This window comes from Ruditapes philippinarum, unplaced genomic scaffold (genome assembly GCF_026571515.1).
Source record: "Ruditapes philippinarum isolate M1 unplaced genomic scaffold, ASM2657151v2 ctg340_1_1_1_1, whole genome shotgun sequence".
Lineage (NCBI taxonomy): Eukaryota > Metazoa > Mollusca > Bivalvia > Venerida > Veneridae > Ruditapes > Ruditapes philippinarum.
Window position 1 is genome coordinate 196,076 of NW_026859220.1, and position 14,361 is coordinate 210,436.

Below are 14,361 nucleotides of genomic sequence, written 5' to 3' on the forward strand. Positions count from 1 at the left end.
AAAGTTAGATAATTTAAGTAATTTCTAAATACGTTTTGCGTTCTTGCTTCGGAACTCGGAACACAGTTTTGTAAGTAAATAAAAGACCGTTAAAAAATGGCTAATTCTTTATTCTTAAAAGTTTTTATCCTAAAATTATGTTAATAATTAAAGGGTTCATTTTTACTTACCATATGAACACATACAAGTGGTTGCATATTGTTCACAGGAAGTGAGCTAAAGTTTAGGTAGCCTCAGTTAACGCTATAAAAACAGAAACACTTTCTACATAAAAAACGGAATCCCCAAAGAACGCCCAAAACGACAAAATTGTGAAATGCTTTAGGCTCGATTTGATTGAGCATGTTCTTTGATTGTACTGGAAATTGCAAGCTACCTCTCCTAGCACCCGTTAAAGCAGAACGGTATTTTAAATTTTGAAACAGCCATAGTTTTGTTTCAGGGAGTGTATAACCGTCTCATTAGCAGTCAAATATTTGACAACAAGGTGAGACCAGGTGTCAATCTTTGCCAATTTGATACCTATATAGCGTTGAAATATTTGGCAATCATTCAGAATCGCACTTCCAATATTATTTCATTGATCTTCTTTGTGAAGAATGTAAGCTATTCTATTCATTTGGTTAAAATATACTTTGAAATTTAGTTGTCACATTAACCTTTTTCGTTGGAAACCCACGGTTGAATAACATGTCATCTTCCCGTGGGTAAAAGGAATCGAAAATGAATGATATACAGCAATAGACAAGTGAGTAAAATATCGACAGATGAAATTGCGTTTAACAAAATTAATATTCTTCAATGGCGAAGGTAAAAACAGTCAGTAACAGTAAATTTTCTATGCTTTATTGCTTGAAACCGTTAACTTTACAGTTTTAATATTTTTTCACAGCTTTATTTTATTGGTTGCCGCAATTTTGTCTGTAATACCAAACGTCGTATAGAATGAGCGCTTTGATTGGTTTGAATCGCGTCAGGAAATCGTGAGGCAACCAATTAAAAAGCTGTCTTTGACACACCTCTAATCGACTGAATAACGGCCAAAAAACCAATGTCTAAAAAATGTCTATAGTTTGGCCGTGGGAATTCGTCGATGCAGATTTTTTAGAATTTAAACGAAATTTCTTATCTATGTAATGTGGGTCTTAACATAGAATTATATGCAAAAAGAGATAAAATTGCGTCTCAGAAAAAGAAAATTTAAAATAAAAATTTAAATTATAATAAACAATATACTGTATATGTAATGACACCTCAGTTGTACCGATCGATCTCTTACAATGATTTCTGTATTTACTATGTCTATCGCAATTTGTTTAAAATCAGAACATTAGCTTTCATTTGTTTTGACCTTTATAACTTTAATGAGCACAATTGCCACTGATACAGTATCGTGCAATATTTTAGAAACGTATTTCGCTCTTTTTTGTAAGAAAAAATGTACATTGTTTATCTAAAACCAATAACAGTTTTGATTTCTCAATTGCTTTTATTTACTTTTAAAATATTATGACTTACTCCATGTACTCAGTCACCTGCAGTTAATTATTGAATTAAATTAACAAAATTTAAATTGAGTAAAAGTTAAATCAAATTCATTTAATAAATGTAATATAAAACACCAATACAATTCAGTTCAATGAAATTATTCTCAATTGCCTATGTTGAATGAAATTAAATCCAATCTTATTCCTTGCTCACTTCTTTACTATTAACACATTCAGTAATGCTGAAATTAATAAATACAAAAGCGGAGTAACTTTTTTGATAAAAAAAAATGTCTGGAAAAAAAATAGTTTAATCACTTTCATCTTTGTGTGATCGTTTACTAAGTAAGTCCTTTAATCAATATAAGTGTAAGTGACAAAATCTATAACAAGTACCTTATCGAAGTAAAACAGATGCAATCCTAACATGTAATATAACAGCTATATAATTATATCATATCGTTTTGTATCGAATTTCATTTCAACACCGTCAAAACAGTCGAAAATAGCAATCTTTTAAGTGGAAATTTATTTAGAGAAAGAGAAAACATTACTCATTGCTTATATACTTATCTGACGTATTGTAGGACTGATGACTATGAATGTTTGATTAAAACGTCACCGCCCAATTCATGGGAATACTCGATATTTTTGAAACGCAGTAACTGAACAATTTTATAAGAATGGGATTCCAGACCCGGGACTCCTCCAAAATATGTTCTGATCTAAGCAGATGTTAATACGTGTACGAGCATTAATGTTTTGTAATTCTTTTATTTACGTGTGATAAGGAGAACGATTATAAACTGAAGATGCCATTAAGAAATAAATATATGTACGGAAAACAAAAAAGCAGTTTCAACAATGTACAAACATGTTATTTAAGACAAAAATATTTATCTATAAAATATTAATTAATAATAATATTATATAAAACAGATTTATCTATTATTCTTAATCTTAGATATTATATAAAATTTAAGCTATAATTTTAACTGAAGTATTAAAGTTTATGTCAGACGACACTGTTAGGTATTTCAACTTAATATCGAGTGTCACGCAGAATTGAAAAGAATATAACTTTAGGATTGTCTAACAGCCGACCCGAATGACGTGTTGAAAAGTAATATCTATTTGTGAGCCAAAGAAAAAAAAATCAAGTATATCACATTTATTATTAATATATCATGATGACATAGTTTTTTTATACATGAATAATACTGCACAACAGTACGCATGCTCAGTCTCAGAGATATATTTAGAACCGTATATATACGGAGCTACAAAACCCTCCCCGTGTATTTCTTACAGGAACTGTACGAGATAAATAGTCCACTGGCATTTTTGTAATTTGATAAACACATCTTGACATTTTATGTTAAAATTTATTTCTCCCGAAAGCTATTTCAACACCTGGCTGTTTAAGAAGAACGTTCATGGTACTGAAGCTGAATCTTTGCAGGAAAGTGGCCGAAAGACCGAAACGATTAGGTCTACTGTTAAACCTTGTGAACGATCACTATGGTTATGAAGGGTCCTGTCTTATTTGCTGGGTAAAAGCGGTTTTACAGTGGATAACCGAGTGATTTCCTTAGCAGAAATCATCGATTTCAAAAAAGAACAAACACATGTGGTGCATTTGTTTAAAGTAATACACCTTCAATGGACACTATACATGACAATTTAACACACAGTTAAACGAGGTCGATGCCCGCCCCGTTTCTTCTCCTTACTGTTTTTTTTCTCGCTTTAAATGTTTCTATTCTCATTTTTAAATCATGCAATGTTTAATTAATTTCTATAATACTGTATATATTGCTGTAGTATCTATTTAAATGGACAAACTATTCAAAGACATTACTTTACAATACGTCAAAATACGCTTAAAGTTTTATAGTACTCCGTAAGTTACGTGTAGAAACCTTGTGACAAGGTGACAAAAACCTGAGAAAAACTTGTCAAACCACTTATTTAAGTATCTATTTTTAGTAAATTTAATGTTCCAAAAATCTATCTGATGAAATACGATTGAGGTGCGAACGCCCACTTATGACTTCAGCTAATTTGACAATGTAATTTAAACGATCGACTGTTATAATGCATATTTGACCAACAGTTGATATTGTAAAATGTTTCAAATGTTGATTCGATATAAATCTATTAGTATATAAAAAGACTTTCCATCTTTAAAAAAATGAATTTCGAAAATGCTTATAAACCAAAAGAAACGATTTAAGACAAAGGTCAGCGTATAAGTATATTAATTTCGTGCTATTCATGAAACAAAGTAAAGAGAAAATACCTTTTAACACAATAATTAAACTATTACATCCGAAAAAACATATTTAAGTAATTATATTTAATTAAACTCCTTACACAGTCGATAAACAAATGGCCGTCAGACAGCGCGCAAAATCTGATTGGCTAATTGAATGTAAGCGCTTAATATTTAAAAGTTTCAAACAAAATATTTTGAACCAAATATTTGCCCATGTTCCGTCAGCATGTACGAATATATTTTTCCGTTCTTATTTGAAATCAATCTGTAAACCAGCATCGCGGAATTGCAAAAATAGAGTGTTGTTTGTATTTCATTTTAAATTCATAATCATTTATTACATTGTTTGAATTTTTTGTTAATGATTTTGAGTATGAAATTGGTAGAAAAGGAGATAAACTTTTGATTAAAGGCAAGACAATAGACTTTAAAAAAAAATATTATCATGACGCTTTGCGTTTCTGAGCAATAACAAGTATTAGTCGTCGGGCTTGACCATCATAAACTTTAATGTTAGATAATTTAAGTCATTTCTAAGTACGTTCTGAGTTCTTGCTTCGGAGTAAGAAAATTATTTTTGTTCTTAAATACAGGGCCTTTCTGAAATAAGGCATTTTCTTTATTCTGAAAAGTGCTTACATTTGTTATTTCAACCGATTTATCTATTTTATTTGCTACTGGAAATGAGTGTTACCCTTGCCCGATTCCAAAAATACTACACTGATATACTCGTATATATAGCAGGTGCAAAAAAGCCCAAACTCACATGTTATATATCAGTTGTGTTTTTTTCCTATTTGAATCAACGAAAAAACAGCACTTATAATAGTCTGTTATATATCAATACGGTTTTCAAATCCACAATGAAAGTGTACCGAATATAATGGGTTAGATAGAACAAAGAAAAATTCTGAACCATGCGATAAGTAAAAGAAAGAGCATCGACACACGAGGCTATCTGATTTGTACGAGGGGGGCTTGGCTTAACTTTTGTATCATAGTCAAACATAAAAACACGAAACCCCGGAAAAAAGTGACCAATGAACGAGCATTAGAATGTGATATTTATGTCGCTTTCCCTTCCTCTGCCGTCACAATGAGTAAACCCCAACAAAAAATGAACCAATCAATGGGCATGCCCTGGAGTGCGGGTAACTAATACCTGCACTTCAGTTAAAGCATTGAGCGTGTATATGTATACGATTTAACTGTGACACATTTCCAACAGAAGTGTCCCCATACTATGATACAATAACAATAACAAGATTTACATAAAGTGTTATTGTCAAATTTAAGTGACTTAGAGGTTCATTTTATAGCCATAAATTTTGAACTTTGATCTGTGAACAACTTTTGCATCGTAAAAGATGGATAACATAATATGAAAGCTATATTTTCAGCCTCATTATTATAATTGTATCATAGGTTTCTATAAACAAACTGTGAGCAAGGAATTTTTTTTTTATATATATGAGACCTTTTTCACAGAAAGTGAACTAGAATTAAGATTGCCTCCGTCCCAAATTGAGAAAAACATGAATCTCTACAGAACGCCCAAAACGGGAATATTAAAATACTGCAGGCTCGGTTTGATATGAGCCTGTTCATAGACGGTACTGAGACGTACAAGCTACCGTCCGCTAACCCCTCTCCCTCCCCCATCCCTCCAATTCCCTCCCCAAGCACCTACTTAATCAAAATTCAATATTTAAACATAAAAATGGTGAGATATTGAATTTAGAAACACCCTCTTAAGTATATAAGGGAGTTTATAACCGTCCTGTTGGCAGCTAAATAGTTGACAACATGACAACAAGGTCAGACAAAGTGTCGTTGCCAATTTAATGGTAAAATATCTACATAGCTGAAATATTTGGTGACTATTGAAATAACAGGGTCAATATTATGTCAATTGTATTCTTCTTGAAGAATGCCAACTATTCTATTAATAAGATATGTTAAAAGTACGTATTGAAAAGCACTTGCGCATAAACCTTAATTTCGTTACTTATATTTCATTAAAAAATTCAAAATATTCAGATATTAAACGTTATTTTCACTGTAAATTTATTCCTGAAGGAGTTTTTACATGAACTTGTATAACATATTGTGGGTCTCACATAGAACGATACACAAGAAGAGATACTAAAGAAGAGACAAACATTACAGTAATTATAATATAAAACTAAAAAATAAAAGAAAACAAAATAAAATGACGCCTCAGGTGATCCGATTACTACATGTAACACTAATTTCCGTATTAAATTGATATATTAAAAACCAGAACATGAACGTCTGTTTGTATTTATAAAATTTAAGCTATATATACAATTCACACATGGTTTCAGATTGTTCTACATTTACATTCCGAAGTTGTTTTGCTTGTTTGTCTTATTTCTTTTGTTTTACGCTTTGTATATTTATATAGCCCCAACTGCAACAAAAACAGTGTTACATACAACGTTTTGCAATATTTTAGAAAATAATGCATTTCGCTCTTTTTGTCTGAATAATTTTTGATAAACAATTTAATTCAAATTGAATAAATGTTCAATTAAATTTAAAGCTGAGTAAAAAAATAATTTATTTCAATTTCAAATTAACTAACTCACTTACATTATTCACATGTTAAGTAAATAACTGTTTTACCGTCCAAAACAAAAAATAACAAAGATACACAAAAGCAAAACAAAAAAACCCGTAAGTTATTGAACAGAGAGCAACGAAAAATGAAAAAGAAATCAACTATGACGTAACCTTAGATCATAAACGGGTTAACTCTTACTATGATTTAATAGAAGTTAAATCGTTACTGCTTTAAGGTGATGATAATGACTTAAATTATTGTGTGATCGTTTAGTCAAAATAAGTATCTGTTACAATTTCTTTAATATCAAGTATACAAAGTAACTTATAAAATTTGAAAAAATAACTATAATTTCAAAACGATCAATGGCGTGTAAAATACTTTAATAATGATAAGAAAATTTTTGATCTATTTGTCAATATTGTATTAAACACTAGTTAAAAGTTATATCTGAGATAAATACTGGTTTGTTAAGATCAAAGTCTGGTGCATTAGGATTTAACGTTATTTTAAAACACACGTAGATTGTTAAAACTTATGACTTAGTCCATTGAAATGCCAAATAAAATTGTTTTTAAAGTTTTCTGTATGTTTTTTGGCAAAATACGAGTGGTAATAAGATTTTCAATAAATTTGCAATGCCATAAATCATAGAGACTGAGGCGTTTATAGTCCTAAATTATAAAGCCCTGACAATGATCAATTGGTATTCTAAAGAATCAAACAATATGACTGTCTATCAGACAATCCTTAATGACGTGTTAAAATTCCCAAAACTGTATGCTGGCGACTCATTATCATATAAATCAGAAAGAAAACAAAATATGATCATTTTACCGTTAAATAATGTCTGCACAGTTATGGTAAGTATGTGACTTCTGTAATGTATGGCAGATAGAGAAATTTATAATTAAAAAATGCAGATTGAATATTTAGATTACATATTTAGATTAAAACATCTGTTTCTTGCACACATTTAAAACAATGCATCAAATAATTGCCAATTTTATGTTTTGACAAACCTTAACTTTAGTTCTGTAGCAAAAATTATTCAGTTTCCAATATTTTCTGTGCCTGTATCTCCTTCCGTCAGATTACTCTTCTCGAGAAGATACTCAATATAGCATTGGGTTACATTTAGAAAAACACTTAATAATTTGATTCTCATTTATGTTTTTGTGAATATATTTTCTACACTCTATTGGACCAGTTGACGAATTCAAAGGAGCAATACGGTTACTTACTGGAAATTTTTGAAACGAGTGTTATTTCATACTGTGGTATTATGAACGAATATTTCTTTCTAATATAGACTACTTTATGATTATAACATTGAACACTAAAATTATGACTGTTAGGTTTATTTCCCTACAGATTAAGCTTACTATATCTGTATAATATTACATTAAATTACGATACCTTTAACATCATCCAAGTCAAACAATCTATCATAAATTTGCTATTGGTAATTAATAACCGCACAAATTTCGGAAGAAACCGGTTTAAGCAAGCGTTGTCTTTTTTATATTTATTTTTAGTTATATGTAATTTCTATAAATATCTATATTTGAATAGAAAGTCATTGACTTTAAATTTCTTTACACACATGTTGACAAATTTCTACGAACTAGGCCACTTTATTAGCTATTACATATTTGCAGCTGACTTCATGCATTTGACTATAAATAGTACAAAAGTCTTTAAATAATCATTATACAAATGAAAAAAAGGTAAAAAATCAACACTTGTCGCATTAATACATGTGAGATGATATGTAAGCTTCATTTGACAAAAAATATTAATTTTATAAATGTGCATAGTAAAATTATAGTAAAATTTAATGCAGTTATAGTTATGTATTTGAAGTAAGTTTGACGTTAGCTTTTTTCTTGGATGGGAAAATTGTGTCACTATAATATTTTTTCTAAAACTTTACATAATTTTAGAATATGATGATAGAATCATTTTATACAAAAAAGAACAGGCGTCTCCGATCCCGTTTTCGAGTTATCTGACCTTGATGTATTTCAAACGTAGGTAATTCACAATCGAGATTAGCAAGATAAAGAGTAGTATTTAAGGCAAAATTTTCCAAAACAATTACTGAAGTTAAGATTCTGAACATCTGAAAAGTTTCTAATCAATAAACAATTGCGAAAATAATACATCTGCTGAAAATTAAAATATCAACAATCATTTGCTGAAAATGAAAATATCAACAATCATTTTCCAATTTGCATCAACCTATAATAAAACACATTTAAAAACATACTCTATCTCATTAATGTATACTGAAATAGATATATAAGAATAACATAAAGTTGAAATTCAACTTCAAGAGTAATGGTACATTAAAGGCACATAATGACATTTAGCATGTTAAAGGTACAACACTAAATATGTCAACATTAAAGGTACTGCACCATATTTTCTGAAAAGATAACTATAACATTTTCAGACACAAAATTCAGATAAGATATCAAAAAGAAATGCATTCAATATGAATAATTAAAACAAAGGCATTTCCTTAAACATTTCGAAATACAATATACATATTTCATTTACTTGTACTCTCTCGAAAATCTGAAATGTAAATTGCACACACAGAAATAATGATTTCTGATATAGATTTCATGTTTAAACCTGAAACTTTATAACTATTCTGTAATGTAAAACACAGAAATTAAGTTCAGTAAACAAAACACATATAAATCAAAACTGAAATACAATATTTCAATAATTTATATGGAAAATCAAAAGTCATACCTATTATGTGACATTCTCCCCTGATCTGCAAAAGATTGAGGATACAAAATGTCATGATTTTGAGAATAATCAACATTTGCAGTAATGGGTCTAACCCACTCACCATACCTATCTGGTGGTTTTCTAACCCTTGATGACCTTCGAACAATACTGGGGTCATCTGTAACAAGAGAAAAAATTGTTACCATTAGAAATATCATTTAAATTACTATTTGATAAAATAGCATTATTATGGGAACTACTAGATTGGTTTCCACCTGAAAAATTAGAATATAGGTTATCAACAGAAAAATTATCTCTAAAATGTAAATTTGGAGAAACATGTTGAGACCCTAAATTCTGTGAAAATGATGACATCTCTCCACCAGTAGATGACAACTGATCCTCACAAACAACATGTGTATTGTTGGTTGGCTGCACCGGTCTTAGTACACGGAGCTTGGATGCTGGTCTTCTATGGGGTGGGATGTATCTAGGAGTTTCACTTCCTGTGCTGCAGTCTGAGTCTGACTCGTGCTCTGGTACAACTCCTGTAGTCTGTTCCCTCTTTTCTGGTCTGGTTTTTGTTTTAGAAACCTGCTTTTCACTCTGTGTCTCATCGTAAGTGTACGGTACAGACATCAGAGGAAGAAGGAGGTTTCTATGTAGGGTCTTCTCTTTTCCCTTGCCAGCTTCTTTCTTCAGTTTGTAGACTGGAATGTCTTCATTGGGGATGCCTACTATGATGTAAGGTTCCTTCTCCCACTTGTCATCTAACTTGCCTTTAGGGGTAACGTTCCTGATGAGGACTCTATCACCAACATCTAAAGTAGAGTGTCGAACCTTAGCATCATAGTAGGTCTTGTGTCTCTGTCCTTGTTTGATGGAGGTTTCTTGGGCAGTCTTGTATGCAAACTCCATCCTCTTCTTCAACTTGTCAACATAGGACTCTCTGGACTTCGACTTCTGTTGATGCTCGATGCCCAAGAATGCATCAATGGCTAGGCGTGGGTGCCAACCGAACATCAAATAATGCGGGGAGTAGCCAGTAGACTCATGTTTGGTTGCGTTGTAGGCATGAACAAGAGGCTTGACAAAGTCCTTCCAATTGCTCTTACCCTCCGAGTCCAGAGTACCAAGCATACCGAGTAACGTCGAGTTAAAACGCTCGGTTCGTCCATTACCCATAGCGTGGTAGGGTGTTGTTCGAGACTTCTCCACCCCTGCAATCCTACACAGCTCCTGTATAACCTTACTTTCAAAGTTACGGCCCTGATCACTGTGCAGTCTTGCAGGAAAAGAGTAGTGACAGAAGAAGTTCTCGAACAACACTCTTGCTGTTGTGTGGGCTGTTTGGTTTCTGGTCGGTATGGCCTGGGCGTACCTAGTAAAATGATCAGTAATAACTAGGATATTTTCATATCCACCACTAGATTTCTCTAATGATAGATAATCAATACAGACAATCTCCATAGGATAAGAAGTCTGTATAGGTACCATATGGGCAGAAGGTTTATGTGGCGTCTTTCTCCTTATGCAATTCGGACAGGTTCGAATCCTTTCAAGGACATCTTGTTCCATATGGGCAAGAATAATTCAGACCAAGAAAGGGATAATAAGTCAATAAATCAACACCCTAACTTTTCAAGAAAAAATAATACTGTGTTCCTAGAAAAATGCCTACGACACTGTGTGAAAACAAAACTGATCAAAATACAAATATGTCACCTAATCATCTCAATAATATTTACTGTAAAATGTTTCTAACTGGTCAAAATATATCTGATCAAGTAATTACTGAAAAAAATATCTCGCGAAAATATATGAAAAATTTACGTTTTACATGTCAACACAAAAAATACACATACCTCAATATTCACACTATACACAATGATATAAAATCCAATAATTTACAAAACAAAAATATTTACAAGGTAATTTAACAGGAGTTACCCGTTAAATTGGTATTCAAAAATAAAAAGTTCTGCTCACTGTTCATATCCTCAGACGATATCCTCATTCCATGGTGGTGACTCATCCCGGCTCCTCGTAAATTCTACACGTCGTGAAAATGATAAACTTCTATGGAACGCGTTATCTGTCAAGATAATAAAATTCCTCCTTGCGCGCAAAAATCCTCCAAATGAATTTGCTAGCTAGCTAGACTTTTAAATAAACAAATAACACTGATGCATCAGATTTTAAATACGCTTTTCACTTTATTATTCCCGAATCCTTTCCAAAACTTCCAAAGTATCCAAGAATGAATAAAAGTGGTGAAACAATCGTATATACGTCAGCGATCCTATATTAATGTCGTCGGGATTCGTATCCACTCCACGTAACCCTCTGGGAACCTCGTTCCTGGCTCTGTAAGGAGCAGAGACTCTCCAAAAGATACCACTCGTCCTCCTTAGATCTGGACTCTTCAGATCGCCGTGACCATTCAAAAACCACACTGGCCACCAGTGTCATAGGGTCAAATATTTCCGGTGGAACAGAAACAAAACTCTGGGCGTAGGTTCGATGTTTTTAATGACTCCAAATAAAAATGGTCTAAAAATATAATAAAATAATTATACATCTTACAATTACAATACATATAAAAACAAAATACATTGAAATAACAATATATATACACAATCGACGCGGAATAAGAAAATACAAAAATACATAAATAAGATTACAATCAATATGTTAATCTTAATACAATTTCTTACCACAGCGTCTGTAATTAAACTATTTCAATATAAATTGAAATAGGTAAAGTAAATGTATATCTATATAAATGTTAAGTTTTTACTATGTCTGACTCGTAAGAGATGACTGTAAAGAGTGAGCGGGACAGGAAAAGCAAACAGTGCGCAGAAGTAAAGAATATTTAAAAGAACCAATGGATATCTCTCTCACATAGAATCATTCATAACAAACACAACAATTGGATAAGTTACAAGAAAGAAAGAGTGACCAGTGTTCACGATATTGCACGGGTGAGATCGACAATGTACATCATTGACGGAAATTGTCGATTTTCACCGATTCAATACCGGAAGTTAAACTTATACGATAAAACCTAAACGAAATCGAATAAAAACGCGCGTGCACGATGTTTCCGCTTAAACAAAACTATGGAAAGCCACGGCTGCCATTACCATATAATTTCAATCTGTGACACAATCTTTATATAAACCGCCAATTATCGTCTATTTCCATCCAAATTATGGTTTGATTTTGCGAAAAATTCTTGATTTGCAAAATTACTAGGCAAGATGTTGATTGAGATGGATTACCCCCATGTTTTCTGCTTAAAATGTGTCTTATATCAACTTCTAAGATCGTGCAGAGTTCATATAAATTCTAATATACAGTTTCCATTATGTCTATATGCCATTATTTAACCCCTTCAAAACAATTGTACATGTTTAATTATTATAAAACCTTATTTAGGAGGCAGATTTAGCATTTTTATATTTCACTGTAAACCATTGGATTACAAAATGTTTATAAAAAAGAGTGATAAGTTATTAATATAGGAATCATTTGGTCATTGCTCAGTAAAATGACCCACACTTTGTTTTTAGTCATAATATGTTTGTTAACCTTTGATATGGAAGAGGTTACACAATATTCAACTTCATGCATGGTCAAAGCGCGAACAAAACAAAAATATGCGTTGAATTCTAAAAATAAAATTAAACGTCAAAGGCAAAGTCGAATACTCGACCGAGATAAGAAACTATTCGAGTAATTGACATAAAATAACTACTCATACGGGTTTATGTATCTTATTCTAGTACTGTCACTTAGGTATTACTTCACGGTAACTTTAAAGAACAGTTAAGATAACTCGGAAAATAATAATAATAATAATAATAATAATAATAATAATAATAGTAATAATAATAATAATAGTAATAATAATAATGTTGATAATGTTAATACTGTTATAATAATAGTAAGAAAATAATGATAAGAATAACAAAAATAATGAAAATAATAGGAATTTGAATAAAAAATTGATATAAATAAAAAGTAATTGTAATAAATAATGAAAGTTATAATAAATAGAGGATATTGAATGAGTGTAGTTTAATACTAAATTTATTGAATAAGTTGAATAAAGTCGTAATATGCGAGCCTCTGGCGAGCATAATATTGTTTTATTCAACGAGTTCAATAAATTAGTATTGAATCTACACGAATATAATATTCTGTTTAAATATGGTACAAATGTACAAATTCGGACCGAATATGGTACAATTTTCGACCGAATATGGTACAAACATTGTACCATATTCGGTTGGAATAAGTTTTTCTATGCTCGCCAAAACGTATTTGGTACATACCAAAAAAAAAAAAAAACTCATAAAATGAAAATGGCCTACGTATATGGTACATAAATTATGTATTTCTTAATAAATGAAATAGTCTGCCGATGTGTAAACTTTTTTTCAAACTCAAATACATTGTATTAACCTAATATTGGAAGTGACAAAAGTATATCATCATCATCATCATCATCATCATCATCATCATCGTCGTCGTCGTCGTCGTCGTCGTCGTAACTAGCAGTAACAGAAACAGCTAACCTAACCACACTTTACATGGATTTTGCTGGTTGTGTAACTGTTTCGCCGGCTAGCTCAGTCGGTTGCGCGTCAGATTGGCACGCAGGCGGCCTGGGTTCGATTCCCGGGCGGGCCAGATACTTTCGTGGAGATTGGTCACGAAATGATTTCTACGGCCATTCTTCCCCTACCGCTGTTTCAAGTAGGGCAGTTGTCAATTACTGGCGAATGTATCTGCTTAGTACTGGTTACTAAGTACTAGTACTCTAAGACTAGAGACGTGCTTGCTCCAGGTAACTCTGTAAAAGTTTGAGGATTATCGCATTTTGGTTATGTTCATAGAGTGTGAACGTGTAAGGGTAAAGGTAGGCGAGCAAATCCATGAAGCGCGCCAGCGCTTCTTGGAAAATTTGATCGTTTAATACCACTCGGTATTAATGCTTATATTTTAATACATTTTAATAATAATTGGTAGGTTTTGTCCAGATATGATTGCTTTAAGCAAACGTCGTTGCAGGAATGTCGACGTCGCATTCGATTGGTCGAATGACGTCGCGTCAGCCATATTAATGATTTCGTGCATTGTTTGGGTCAATCTAAAACTTCTGACAAGAAGATATTGCATGAGAAAATCCGAAAAATAAACATGAAATTGGGCCGAAAAAATAACTAACGAAATTCATATTTCATGCATTT